The 15,635-nt window shown below is 43.4% G+C and overlaps 1 pseudogene across 1 annotated transcript; it reads right to left on the bottom strand.

Moving 5' to 3' along the window:
* Window positions 1–302: 302 nt before the first annotated feature.
* On the bottom strand, window positions 303–15,429 carry LOC311103925 (ras-related protein Rab-37-like; annotated as a pseudogene). The gene is made up of 7 exons (XR_014615805.1): window positions 15,265–15,429; window positions 7,778–7,888; window positions 4,014–4,124; window positions 1,713–1,754; window positions 1,228–1,294; window positions 1,061–1,115; window positions 303–573 (listed from the first exon to the last, which is right to left on the bottom strand). The product of XR_014615805.1 is annotated as a ras-related protein Rab-37-like (transcript).
* Between the last annotated feature and the right edge of the window lie 206 nt (window positions 15,430–15,635).

Here is a 15,635-nt window from a genome sequence, read left to right as displayed (position 1 = left end):
CCATTAGATCCAGAGAGGCACCCCTACATCAGCCCACACAAGTCACAGCAGATCCCAGGGCAGTCTCCAGGCTGCCTCTGAGTGTCTGACCACAGGCCAAACATTGCTCAGAGAGAGAAATGTTCCCTGTCCTGCTGCTCTCCCCAGCTCTGGGAATAAATTATGTCTGGTGGAACGTGACAGCAATGACCCAGTGTCTCTGTAGTAGCACCACCAGAGGGGGCACATGATCTATGGGTGCTGTTGAACTGGAGATGCCACCAGTTCTATTTTAATTATCACAACACATGTATTCACTTTGGAGGACTGGTAATGTTCTAATTCAGCTTCAATATAACTCTGAGGCTGACACACTCTGTGTGTGGGTGCGTGCATGTGTAATTAGGCTACAAAGTCAATAGCAGAGACAATATTTTTCTGTGTGTGTGTTGTGTTCTTATTGTTACTTTTGGTATGACGACTTCTCTTGATGCACTCTACACAACTAAAAGGATGTCTAGCTCACACCTTGTTGCCGAGCAACATGATGACCACATCCTTCTGAGTATACTCATGAATTTCAGTCAGCCAGGCCTATGGGAGAGAGAGAGAGAGAGAGAGAGAGAGAGAGAGAGAGAGAGAGAGAGAGAGAGAGAGAGAGAGAGAGAGAGAGAGAGAGAGAGAGAGAGAGAGAGAGAGAGAGAGAGAGAGAGAGAGAGAGAGAGAGAGATTAAAAAGGAGATTAGTCTGTAAAAATGCCAGTGCTGAAGGAGATCCTCTACAAAAACAGAATCAATTTCTCTGCTCTGCTGCTTTGAATATGATTACTATTCTCCATTCTGCCATTCTGAGCTGCACTTCCTCTTATCCCCAAACCTTCACATTACATTACTGAAGTGGCCTCCACAACCAACGCTGATAATATCGCAACATTTCCAAGAAGCCATTTTAAACGTTTTTGAAGGCCATATATTACTTGGCATGTAAAAGGAATTCAGGGTTCTTCATCTAAAAGGGGGCTTATGAGAAGACGTGAGGAGATAAGGAGGAGGAGTGAAGAGTCACATGATAGGTTTCTCACCCTGATGTTGTCAAAGGATGACTTGCTGGTGATGTCATAGAGCAGGAGGAGGCGGCTGAGGAGAGAAAGGCAGAGTCACACACAGCCACATGTTCTTAGCATTCTACAACACACACACACACACACACACACACAACCAGGAAGTGTTTGAATAGAGCAGCGGTTACCCTGTGCGTCTCTGTAGTAGGCGTGTGTGACACTGCGGAATCTCTCCTGTCCTGCAGTATCCCAGATCTGAGAGAAAGAAGATAAACAAACTAATTGTAACAATGTAATAAACCTGGAAAACTGGATAATATCCCAACCAGAAGCAACCAATTAGCATGCAATGGTATACAAGTCATAATGGGAAATACGTCAAATGAATTATCAATATATTTTACAGTGAAATACATTGGAATAGTCACGTGGCTTGCTCACAGCCCAATGTTTGGCACCTCCCACCCAGCATTGTCAAAATAACAGGATATGATGATAACTATGTATTTTTAAAAGATACGCTGTGTTTACATAGGGACACTTCCGTGTTGACCACATACGCCACTGCCCGCTGTGTAATATTATGATACTGATTGTGGTTTATTGAATTAGACTGGTAGGATCACAGGAATAGTGGCATCAATGTGGGGTGTAGAGGTCCCTGCTCTCTCACCTGGAGTTTGACTTTTACGCTGTCCACCGTCACAACCTTATTCTGAGGAGGAGAGGAAACAGTTAACCACAGGACTGTCTGTGGGGGTCTTTTTCCATAAGAGAGACAGACTCAGACAAAACACACCATAGGCATTTAAATATTAAGAAGCTTCAGAAAGCAAGAATATTCCAAAGAACAAACAAACATTAGACCTGAAATGGCACAGCATGCTGTATAGACTCATATAGACAACATGAAAACTAAGAGGAGCTTCAGAGGCCAGCAGAGAAAGCCAATTGCTACACCCACACTACAGCAAGGTTCTCGGATTAGACTTAATTGCACAAAAAGACTGGCAAAATAACAACCCACTCCCCCGTTAATTTCCTGTGGCTGTCAGGGATGCCCTGTGATTTCCTGTTTAGGCAGGATTCTAAAATAGTCATGAGTGAAAAAAAGAACATTAGCTACAAATATGGATTACTGAAAAACATACCCTGTGAAAAATGCTCTTCGAGGGAGTATAGAAAGAATATGGAAGATTGAGAAGCAATAAGATGCTTCCAAGTCATGGGAATTGATGTGTCCCTTCTAAACTAAGTCCCAAATACATACGTACATACACCTATACACACACACACTCACAAACAAACTCAATGACACACATTCTAGAGGTCAACCAATAACAGCTTGTTGTAAGGTCAGTCTGTTGTGTAGGTGCCATTATTATCCAGGTAACTGAACCAGTTTACCTCACCCTGGCTTTTTAAACTTCCCGTTTGTATTTCATGGGAAAGCAGGGGGAAACTCACTGAGTGAAAACATGACACAAGCAACGATGTTGAAATGAAGGAAGTGAATGGCACAACTGGTACATATCACTTCCTCTTAGCTAGCCTCATATCTCCACTATCAGTAACCGGTCGCAGTCAGCCCCTGCATTTCCTGTGAACACACTGTGACAGACACACACTCTCTCTGAAGTGAGTCCAATCTTCTAAAATGGTCCCTCTCAACGGGAGTCACCACCCATTGAGACTTCCACCTTGGCAGAACGGACATGGTCTAACCCCTGCATTAGTTGCCATGGGTTTCAGTTTTTCCCTCCAATTATTATGCAGATTGGCCACACACGGCTCCACGTTGACACGCCTGCATGCTGAGTAACTGCTACAAGGAAGCAGGCCCAAAATAGCCCTGCCACGTTAGAGCTAGTCACAGCAGTCTTCCCATCCACACAGGGTATTGACTTGTACAGCTGGAGGCTCAGCAAGGAACATATTGACTGATCCTTTATCAGTCTCAAAATCATCTCTCCTTATAATCTTCTGTTCCATACAGATGCAATGCAAGCAGCCATGGGTGGTCACTACACACAGCTCATTGTTATAATGCACTTATTTATGAATCTCATGAATAGCTATTACCTGTTGCACAAGCATGGAGAAAAGAACAATCTCCATTTGGCTACATAAATGCTCCACACATCCCCATCCATGTTGGACTCCCATCCCAGGCAGTCCTAATGTCTACACCATCACCACAGAGTGGTAACACAGTACTCTGCCTTAATGCAACACAATTTCCTCCAAAACCGCCATTTTACCAGTCATTAGTTAGAGTGTTTTCTTTGGAGGGTGAGCGGGTCCAAATCCACTGGTGCAAGAGTCTTTCTTTCTGTCCACATTCTCTCTCTTTCTCCATCTCGCTCACTCACTTTCTCTCTCTGTCTCTTTCTCTCTGTCTCTCCAGCAGCTGGTTGGTAGCTATGGAAATCTGGCCCCCACCAATGACATTAGAGCTGCTTGTTTATTTGACCCCAGCCAGGTCTGAGCATCGTTTGTGGGGGTAACGTAACGTCTCTCCTAATAGGGGGAGTAGCAGCCTATCTGTCTGTCTGTAGTACAGCTCCTCCAGGCTGAAAACAATCCTTCTGGGAGACAGGGATGTGGGCTGGCATCCCTATAGCCGTTTATGGAGCCATATGTGGCACAGTAGCAGAAGTGCTCTATGGACTTGACTGATTTGTGAGAGGGTTTGCACATTTTGAGCCATCATCACTGCATGAAAACACTTTAAACTAGTTATCGGATTTACAGATTTAACTGAAATAGGATGGGAAAATATTTTATTTATGGATTCTTCAACATCAACATTCTAGGGTTTATCTTGTAAATTGACCATTTAGAAATGAGAAAGAACAGAGAAAAACAGCAGACATAATGTATACATTATGTACACATTATGAAAGTATAGACACAAAGAACCTTCCAACCATGAGGTGACCCCACTCTGTGAGTCCACTGACGTCTCTCTCACCCTAAAGTCTATTCCCACGGTGGCTATGAAGTTGCCTCCCAAAAAGGCCCCGTCTTTAAAGCGCACGAGCACACATGTCTTCCCCACCGCAGAGTCTCCCAGCAGCATCACCTAGAGAGGCGTCATGGCCAGAGGTCAGAGAGAGAGGTTAAGGGTCACACCTGGGCCCAACACACTGACATCAACCCTCACATGACCAGAAGAATGGTAATCACACCAAACAAGCTTTCACTGAACAATGTTTGGTCTTAAGAGATGAATCATATATTTCAATTGGTTCATATGCAAATGACATTCTGAGAGTAATCTGTTGATTATTTCATGATGCTGTGCATCCATGAGAGGTGAAACTGATCAAACTAGAATTTCACAACATCATGATGACTAGTGTTAAGTGTCAAAGCACTGACTCATGATCCTATTGCAAAATGTTCTTGTTGTTGTTTTACCCTCATCTGAACTTCCTGGTTATTTATTGGGCGTCTAATTGAGTTTGGATATTTTATCCATCTGTTGATTTCATCTTTATAAGGTTGTAGACTAAATTACATGGTTGATGTGTGTCTCCCCTTATTAATTAGATCATTCATATTTCAACATGAGTAGTGTTCTGCAGTAAATCGGCTTAGAGTGGATATGTATGTGATATGTATGCACAAACCATCATGGGACTGATGTGGAACTACTTGACTATGTGAATGACCTGTTGTACTTCTGCTTGATATAGTCCATTAACCACACTCTCCTGATTCTGATCAATCCCAAAACACTCATTATTAAAAGTACTATGTAACAATATGCACCTTTACTGTAATTACACTTTAGATACAAGTATTGTGTAATTATCATATAAATACATGATTTACGCACACTTATTATAACATGAATTATTCCCTCTGAGATTTGGAGAGAAATGTACTATTACGTGGTATGCAGTTAAACCTGTATTACCAAGTGCTCCATTCTTCCTTGAGCAAATATTTAGATATCACTAAGAATGGGAGGACTGAATAGCGAGATTCATATCAAATAAACCTGTGTCACATAGGCTACACTATCCATAAGGGAGGTGTGAAATTGGTGTGCACTGGTGTATGGCAAGGCACATAATTGATAGTGGTGTGGTAATTAAGAGTAATGTAAACAGAATAGAAACTAGCCACACTGATAACAGCTGTTCTTATTCCATAGTGGTATATTATGTTCAGTGTGAAGACTTGAACTACATTAGGGGAAACTTCACAATAGCAAGGGCTACACTCTTAGGGAAAAAAGGTGCTATCTTGAACCTAAAAGGGTTCTTTGGCTGTCCCGTTTGGAGAACCCTATGAAGAACCCTTGTTGGTTCCAGGTAGAACCCTTTTGGTTCCAAGTAGACCAGTTTTAGGTTCCATGTAGAACCTTTTCCACAGAGGGTTCTACATGGAACCCAAAATGGTTCTACATGGAACCAAAAAGGGTTTAACCTGGAACCAAAGGGGGTTCTCCTATGGGGACTGCCAAAGAACCCTTTTGGAACCCTTTTTTCTAAGAGTGTACTGGTGTGCAGAGTAGACAGGCTACTGTATTTGAATAGATTTTCCTACATTTGTTTGAGAGAAGGAGACATGTACCACCAGTGAAGCTTCTCAATTAGGCTACAGTCAATATTAATACCAGCAGGCAGCTTCCTAACATGATCATAAGCATAATACTGTTATAAGCACATAATAAACATAGCCTAATAATATATAGCCTAACAACAAGAATAGCCTAATACAGACCTTGAAGGCAATATCAAAATACTCGTTAACCGAGGCGCATCTCTCCAACACATATTTTGATGTTCCGTTTTTAGTATCTTTATCCTTCAACGATGCCTTCTTTGTGGACATCGCAATGACTATTACCACAGTCTCACCAAGATCTGTCAGCGCGCCGTGCGATGTTCCTCCTGAGATGCCAGTGACTCAATCCCAGTCAACACAAGCAATGAGTCCATCAGCAGTCATTTAGCGTTGTCCAAAACCACCCACCGCTTTCTAATGACAATTTCTTGATGCTGAATCAACTATTGCTAATCATAGTCGTGGTTAAAACTTAAAGTGGGCTTCTCTTGAGGACGCGGCTACATTCGTGGAGAAAATATTATCAATATGCGGAAACATTTCTCAGTTATGCAGAACGTTGGAACGGATCCGCATCCTTCTTTACGTGTAGGCAGATGAAACGACGTTGCTATTGTCATTTGTCCAATGAAGATAATGTTATTTAGGCCTATGAAATTAGGCAGTTTTAGATAATGTTATTTATGCCTATGAAATTAGGCAGTTTTTTGTCATTTTCATAAATGAAAACAACTAGGTCTTCAACCGAGCCACGGAAGCAACAGGCAGTGATGGAACGAGTTATTAGTCACAGGTGGTACTGAACTCGTCGATCATGAAAGAGGAGTTCAGCGAACGAAATATTTAAAATTAAAATAAAAAATTTCAACGGCTCTCAACGTGTTGCCACTGAAAAATACACTTTTCAGTTTCAATCCTAAATGAATGCTATTCCAGTGATTTCAGCATTCTGAAAAATACAAAAAATGTAATCCACAACATGTCAGGTAGGTGGTCTGTCCTCACCAATGTCTACTTTTCAAAGGATGTATGTAGCCTTGAGAAAAAACACTATAAATAGACAGTGTTCATATGATAATCTGATTTTCTTTCCCTTAATTGACATGACAATAATGTCAAAAATGGTCTCCTAATTGCCAAGCCATGTATGATCATGTGGATACCAGCTGAATCTGACTAAGAGTTTGTCTCCCCCCAGTGTTCAAAAGAGAGAGAGAGACGAGAGAAAGAAGAGAAAGAGAGAGAAAGAGAGAGAAAGAGAGGTTTGTGGATGTATCTCTCTCTCTATCTCTATCACTTCACATTACAGGTAGTTGTGCGCCCAGACAGACAGAAAGACAGACCGACCTTGGTTAATCTTCTATCCACCTAGTCCAACAAAGGTTGCTGCAAGTGCAACCAAACCTTTTTATACCCACTGCATTTGCGTCACAAGGTTTTACTGTATGACAAAGCATTTTTCGTATCTCCAAGGCAAGCAGCTTTTTGAGTCCTTTTCTGCATTGCTTTTGTGTGGCTTATATGCCTTCAGACAAGCAAAGCCTTCATCATCACTGTCTGTCACAGCACAAAACATTCAGGTCTATTTCTGAAAATAGCATCACCCTGAGCTTTATATCTTTTACAGTCTATTTCTTTCTTTCTTTCTTTCTTTCTTTCTTTCTTTCTTTCTTTCTTTCTTTCTTTCTTTCTTTCTTTCTTTCTTTCTTTCTTTCTTTCTTTCTTTCTTTTTCTCTGTGAATGGAAGCCCACCATACATCACTACAGTGATAATGTAGACTGTAAATGCAGACAATCAATTTTTTCCAGTTCACATTCACAACAGTGAGTGATACATCTGTGAAACACAGCTATCCAGCAGGGAACAGACCGACTGCTGCATTCATTAGACAGGGGTTTTGTTTCCAGTGATTCGATCATAGCAATGGAATCATTAACTGGAATCATCGCCCCGCTTTCTAGCAACCCCCAACTGTGTGCTAAAGATCATTATGATTGCAGAAAGAGGAAGAGGATTGGCTCCTCAGACAATAGCATTTAGGGACCCTGGAAGAGAAGACACTTGTTGTCCCATCAATCCCAGTAGCAAAGTGGCCTGGTCCCTTCATGGTCACTTGTCCCCTATGGCTCATGGCAGACAATAATACAGAGACTCACCGTGAAGCCGATGCCCACAGTGGCAGAGAAGGAGCCGGGTATGAACTTGCCTTGGTCGTACTGGACCAGCAGAGAGGTCTTCCCCACACCGCTGTCTCCCACCATGATGGTCTGTGGATAGCAGGAAGAACAGAGAGCAGGTTAGCCCCAGCACAGCACTACACAGCACATCACTACACAGCACAGAACTACACAGCACAGCACTACACTGCACAACACAGAACAGCATAGTACACTCTTATAAAAATAGGTTTTTCGGCTGTCCCCATAGGATAACCCTTTTTGGTTCCATGGAGAACCCTTTTGGGTTCCATGTAGAACCCTCCGTGGAAAGGGTCCTACATGGAACTCAAAAGGGTTCTACCTGGAATCAAAAAGGGTTCTTCAAATGGTTCTCCTATGGGGACTGCCGAAGAACCATTTTAGTACAGTACAGAACAGCACAGCACAGCACACTGCTCATCCATAAGCCTGTGCAATGAGTGGGTGTAGCGTACCCTACTGTATATGTGCATCTGTTGCTGACAGTAAAGAACATGCCCTTGCCTGATGCCATATAATGTGTGTAATGTAATGTGATACTATGAGGGGCAGTTGTGTAAAAACCCGGCGGGAGGAGGAAAAGGCAGTGGATGAGTCTCAATGGACCAGGGGAATAAGGCAGCTGCAGCCTGAGCATCATGTCAGCCATGGCGACTTGGATTCAAGACGATGCTCTCTGTGCCCCAAAGGGAGCATTAAGAAATCTCTTCTTGCCCACTCAACTGAAAAACCTCTTGCACAATGACACACAGCACAGACTAACGCACACAGTAGGCTACACACACACACACACAGTGATGTAGTGGAGGGTATACGCAGGTATACCTACTTATTTTTCAGTGGGCATTGTGTATACTTCCTTCTTAATCCCCATGATGCGTATCAAAGTAGTGTAGTTGAGGTATACTGTATCAATAAATAAGGCTGATGGAACAGAGTAGTGTAGTTGAGGTATACTGTATCAATAAATAAGGCTGATGGAACAGATCAGAATGTTTAGTTTAAAATGTTGATAAACTATTATTTCTTCATATTTTAGGCGGAGCAGTGTGCACACGGCGGTAGACCTACGAGCGAATATTCCAAAATGCAAATTGCGGGAAAACACTGTTCTAAAATGCGCACGGCACATGCGAGCCGTTTCATGGACAGAGATGGAAATAGGCCTATCCTCCCGAGTGCCGCAGCGGTCTACAGACCCGGGTTCGTTCCCAGGCTGTGTCACAACCGGCCGTGACCTGGAGTCCCATAAGGCGGCGCACAATTGGCCTAGTGTCGTCCGGGTTAGCGGAGGGTTTGGCTGGGGGGTGCTTTACTTGGCCCATCGCGCTCTAGCGACTCCTTGTGGCGGGCTGGGTGCCTGCAGGCTGACTTCAGTCGTCAGTTGAAGATGTTTCCTCCAACACAGTGGTGCGGCTGGCTTCTGGGTTAAGAAGCACGGTTTGGTAGGCCTACTATTATCCTACTTGCACAGTACAGATTGGGTTAGCCTGACTGTGAAAGACCAATATGGGATTGACCATTTTAGGTAATTCAGAGTGTATGTCACTGTTTCTCATATAATTTTTCACACAGGGCACCTTTCCTTCGCTGGGTGGGCCGTTTGGGAAATGTTTGGCAAAATTAGAGCATACCCACTTCTCCAGGCACCACTGCACACACAGAGAGAGAGAGAGAGAGACGCACTATGATATCCCATGCGTCATCCCAACGGGAGGGGAGCGTTGCACGTGGGCATCAATAAGGCCCTGTCGCCATGGTTATCAGGTTGGTGGCTGGCATTGTGTGGCTAGCCTGGGGCTCCGTAGCAGCAGTCAGCAGACGCTCTTCGCCTCTTTTGTTGACATTTATCACCTCTCAGCAGGCGGCCCCACTGCCTCTTATCTGCTGGCTCATAGAGCCTCACAGCCCACTCAGCTCCCCAACACTCTAATCACTCACATCCCTTTCTCAACTTTTACATTTTTAGACCTCAGAAAGAAAATGTTCATTTCTTCATTACTGCCTCAACAGATATGGTAGATTTAGCTAAAATACATTATTTCTAGTCTGCACCCAGATGAACATTTTATATTCCTACAGAATACAAAGTGGAGACTGTCTGGGGACTGGACAATACATAAGTGCTGACATTAGTGTTGACCTTTTAAAATCTGGGATTTAAAATCTCAGGTCAATTTAAAATCTCAAATCAACCAATAGACACTGACCTTTTGAAGCAACTTTGACATTAGCTTATAGAGAGCTTTGGAATACATAACATGTGCCATAACATTTATTTGTATTTGCACGTTTAATTTTAATTTTATTAAAGGTTAATTGTGGGGATGGATGCTTAGGAAAGGATAGCATTCATGAATACACGGTCACAACACCAACAACGTCTGATGACGCATGGAACACAAACACACACAGTGAGTGTACCCTGTGTGGAGGCCTGACCAACCAGAAGCCACTGTCATCCAACCCCATTACTATTTATTGTCATCCTCATCCAACATTAATGTCTGTATGTAAACTCCTCATGAGTCATGACTAACTTTGAAGAGGGGGCAACGGGGTGGGGAGTTTGGGAAAATTGAGAGGAAGTGGGGGTGGAGCCTACCACAGGGGGCAGGGGAGAGATGTGGTTACCATAGCAACACACAAGCTCTCATAGCTACAGAGTACCAACTCCCCCCTGAGTTGTTTTAGTTAATCAGGCATAACCCCCCCCCCCCCCCTAGCCTGGGTACCAGTCTTTTTAGCTAACATTCCACTCCTTGTACTCCTTGTACATACAGTGCCTTGCAAAAGTTTTTCCTATTTTGTTGCATTACAACCTGTAATTTAAATGGATTTTTATTTGGATTTCATGTAATGGACATACACAAAATAGTCCAAATTGTTGAAGTGAAATGAAAAAATTACTTGTTTCAAAACATTCTACAAAATAAATAACGGAAAAGTGGTGCGTGCATATGTATTCACCCCCTTTGCCATGAAGCCCCTAAATAAGATCTGGTGCAACCAATTACCTTCAGAAGTCACATAATTAGTTAAATAAAGTCAACCTGTGTGCAATCTAAGGGTCACATGATCTGTCACATAATCTCAGTATATATACACCTGTTCTGAAAGGCCCCAGAGTCTGCAACACCACTAAGCAAGGGGCACCACCAAGCAAGCAGCACCATGAAGACCAAGGAGCTCTCCAAACAGGTCAGGGACAAAGTTGTGGAGAAGTACAGATCAGGGTTGGGTTATAAAATAATATCAGAAACTTTGAACATCCCACGGAGCACCATTAAATCCATTATTAAAAAATTGAAAGAATATGGCACCACAACAAACCTGTCAAGAGAGAGCCGCCCACCAAAACTCACGGATCAGGCAAGGAGGGCAGTAATCAGAGAGGCAACAAAGAGACCAACCCTGAAGGAGATGCAAAGCTCCACAGCGGAGATTGGAGTATCTGTCCATAGGACCACTTTAAGCCGTACACTCCACAGAGCTGGGCTTTACGGAAGAGTGGCCAGAAAAAAGCCATTGCTTAAAGAATAAAATAAGCAAACATGTTTGGTGTTTGCCAAAAGGCATGTGGGAGACTCCCCAAACATATGGAAGAAGGTACTCTGGTCAGATGAGACTAAAATTGAGCTGTTTGGCCATCAAGGAAAACGCTATGTCTGGCGCAAACCCAACACCTCTCATCACCCCGAGAACACCATCCCCACAGTGAAGCATGGTGGTGGCAGCATCATGCTGTGGGGATGTTTTTCATCGGCAGGGACTGGGAAATTGGTCAGAATTGAAGGATTGATGGATGGCGCTAAACACAGGGAAATTCTTGAGGGAAACCTGTTTCAGTCTTCCAGAGATTTGAGACTGGGACAGAGGTTCACCTTCCAGCAGGACAATGACCCTAAGCATACTGCTAAAGCAACACTCGAGTGGTTTAAGGGGAAACATTTAAATGTCTTGGAATGGCCTAGTCAAAGCCCAGACTTCAATCCAATTGAGAATCTGTGGTATGACTTAAAATTGCTGTGCACCAGCGGAACCCATCCAACTTGAAGGAGCTGGAGCAGTTTTTATGACAGGCCAATCTCTTTTGGCAAATGACAGGAATGGCAAGGAGTGGAATGATAGCTAAACAGACTGGTACCCAGATGAATAACCCCCACATACGTCTCACAATTAACTAAGTCAAAAATGGCTATGTGATTCTGTCAAGCTAGGGGAAAGACTTATCTCCCTGCACGTCTCTCTCTCTCTCTGTCTAATATAGCAAAAGGTTGTTGTTTTCCTTCAGTTCATGAGAATCTACCTCTGGGGATGTCCTCATATGCCTGCTGAGTCATTACACTGCATTGTTTGTGAAGGTAACACAGAGGGTAAATGTAAACATTTAACATAAGCACTTTCTGTTCCTACACTGGAGTATTCTGTCAGTTGACGTGAGGGCTGGATTTGTCTAGGTGCTTTGGGGAATGGAGTTGTTATAGAATGAACCAATTATTATCATCACTATTGATGCCTATAGATAAATAATATATACTTGCTATGAATTCAAAGACGTGCCCTAAAAATAAAGTGATATGAAAAAGTATGACGTTAATACACTGCTCAAAAAAATAAAGGGAACACTTAAACAACACAATGTAACTCCAAGTCAATCACACTTCTGTGAAATCAAACTGTCCACTTAGGAAGCAACACTGATTGACAATAAATGTCACATGCTGTTGTGCAAATGGAATAGACAACAGGTGGAAATGATAGGCAATTAGCAAGACACCCCCAATAAAGAAGTGGTTCTGCAGGTGGTGACCACAGACCACTTCTCAGTTCCTATGCTTCCTGGCTGATGTTTTGGTCACTTTTGAATGCTGGCGGTGCTTTCACTCTAGTGGTAGCATGAGACGGAGTCTACAACCCACACAAGTGGCTCAGGTAGTGCAGCTCATCTAGGATGGCACATCAATGCGAGCTGTGGCAAGAAGGTTTGCTGTGTCTGTCAGCGTAGTGTCCAGAGCATGGAGGCGCTACCAGGAGACAGGCCAGTACATCAGGAGACGTGGAGGAGGCCGTAGGAGGGCAACAACCCAGCAGCAGGACCGCTACCTCCGCCTTTGTGCAAGGAGGAGCAGGAGGAGCACTGCCAGAGCCCTGCAAAATGACCTCCAGCAGGCCACAAATATGCATGTGTCTGCTCAAACGGTTAGAAACAGACTCCATGAGGGTGGTATGAGGGCCCGATGTCCACAGGTGGGGGTTGTGCTTACAGCCCAACACCGTGCAGGACGTTTGGCATTTGCCAGAGAACACCAAGATTGGCAAATTCGCCACTGGCGCCCTGTGCTCTTCACAGATGAAAGCAGGTTCACACTGAGCACATGTGACAGACGTGACAGAGTCTGGAGACGCCGTGGAGAACGTTCTGCTGCCTGCAACATCCTCCAGCATGACCGGTTTGGCGGTGGGTCAGTCATGGTGTGGGGTGGCATTTCTTTGGGGGGCCGCACAGCCCTCCATGTGCTCGCCAGAGGTAGCCTGACTGCCATTAGGTACCGAGATGAGATCCTCAGACCCCTTGTGAGACCATATGCTGGTGCGGTTGGCCCTGGGTTCCTCCTAATGCAAGACAATGCTAGACCTCATGTGGCTGGAGTGTGTCAGCAGTTCCTGCAAGAGGAAGGCATTGATGCTATGGACTGGCCCGCCCGTTCCCCAGACCTGAATCCAATTGAGCACATCTGGGACATCATGTCTCGCTCCATCCACCAACGCCACGTTGCACCACAGACTGTCCAGGAGTTGGCGGATGCTTTAGTCCAGGTTTGGGAGGCGATCCCTCAGGAGACCATCCGCCAACTCATCAGGAGCATGCCCAGGTGTTGTAGGGAGGTCATACAGGCACGTGGAGGCCACACACACTACTGAGCCTCATTTTGACTTGTTTTAAGGACATTACATCAAAGTTGGATCAGCCTGTAGTGTGGTTTTCCACTTGAATTTTGAGGGTGACTCCAAATCCAGACCTCCATGGGTTGATACATTTGATTTCCATTGATAATTTTTGTGTGATTTTGTTGTCAGCACATTCAACTATGTAAAGAAGATTATTTCATTTATTCAGATCTAGGATGTGTTGTTTAAGTGTTCCCTTTATTTTTTTGAGCAGTGTATTAGATGTTGCTTACTAAAGTAATTTACCCCAACAATGTTAATGAGTATTCACAAAGTGGGTGTATTGTGAAAAAAAGAATGTGGCGTTAAAGTGAATTTGGTCTCAACTGTGAGGGAATAACATGCCCCATGTCTCATCTTTCTTTCATGCCATTTCCGCCCATCTACTTCCACCACACACCCACATATTTCCTGAGGTAAAACTTAACGTTGGCATCAGTGCTAATGTCCTAAAAAGCAGCCTTGGTCTTTAACAGGAAGATGTTCTATCAAGGCTATGAGATTACACATAGGAAGAAACAGAGAAAGTACTGGAAGCATACATATCAGGGTTGGGGTCAATTCTATTTTAATTCCAGTCAATCCAAAAACTAATCCAAATTCCAATTCTAATTCCAAATTTTCCTCATTGAAAAGCATTGAAGAGAATTGGAATTTGTATTTATGCATACTTCCTGAATTGACTGGAATTTAAATGGAATTGACCCCAACCCTGATACATATCCCTTCAATTACCAAGTGTGCTCACATGAAGTACAAATAAAAATGCAGTTAATAATGACAAAGTATACATCATATGAGTAGGCACTTGCTGGTGTATGCGTGTTGCTGTGGCTCACAAAAACAAAAGGGGAGCAGTTCAACCATACATTACACTATAGAAAGTAAGGGTCAGGTTACATTTTAATGATATAACCTGGAGGGCTATATGTGACACCTGTACATGTCCATTGCCATTGGACATGTACAGGTGTCAGCCTGGCTGTCCATGGCCCCTGAAGCCTGGCAGGTATCAGTGCTGATTCAGGTGAGAGAGATTAATGAAGTCATGGAAGCTGGCAGAGGGAATGGGTCCTCCACACGCAGTCACCACACACTGAGATGTCCTAGCAATGCACAACCATTCCAAAATGCTTACCTACATAGTCAGTCCAACTTTGAGATTATTACCTCTACACTACACATACATCTGAAATATCCACTCAAGTATAATGCGGACTGTTGTAGGACCTCCCATGTCACATAATGAAGGCATTGTTCACGCAGACAGAAAAGTTTACTTTCAAACGATTACAGAAATACATAATTAAATATTAAATACTTAAAATATATATTTATAAAAGAGTACAAAGAGTACAGATTCTGTATATAAAGATAGGCTACCCCAATAGTATTGGCCAATTTAGCATATCATCTTATGTGAGTTCAGTCTCTTTGGTGATTTTAAATTAGCCAAAGTGTTAAGTGAAGTAATTAAAAAGTAGCCTAATCACCTTGTGCATTAGGTCCTCGTTATAGGGGAAAGTGATCTCGAGGGGAGTCAGGCAGTCCTCTGTATCCGTGTCCACCGCAGATGACCCATAGGCACTGTCCGAGTGAAGCGCCTCACCCTGGTCAACACATTCCAGTTCAGGGGTATTCTCAATAATGATTTCCATCTTCTTATTGGTTCCTATTTATTCGTTCCAAAATAATATTTTTGTCAACGAGTTGAGAAGTTATTTTTTTTAAGCGGGGCTTTTAGATACGTCGCTGCAATAACTTTATCTCCCTTCCCCGCTGTCTCTCGTTTGCTGTCACTCTTCTCTACACTCACCGCCCCCTCCTTGTCTAGCTCTAAAACCCTTGCAGGTTTGATACTGAT

The sequence above is a fragment of the Coregonus lavaretus genome (genome assembly GCF_964263955.1).
Source record: "Coregonus lavaretus genome assembly, chromosome: 28".
Taxonomy (NCBI): Eukaryota; Metazoa; Chordata; class Actinopteri; order Salmoniformes; family Salmonidae; genus Coregonus; species Coregonus lavaretus.
The sequence above is the reverse complement of the archived record's forward strand: the minus strand, read 5'-3'. Positions and strand labels throughout refer to the sequence as shown.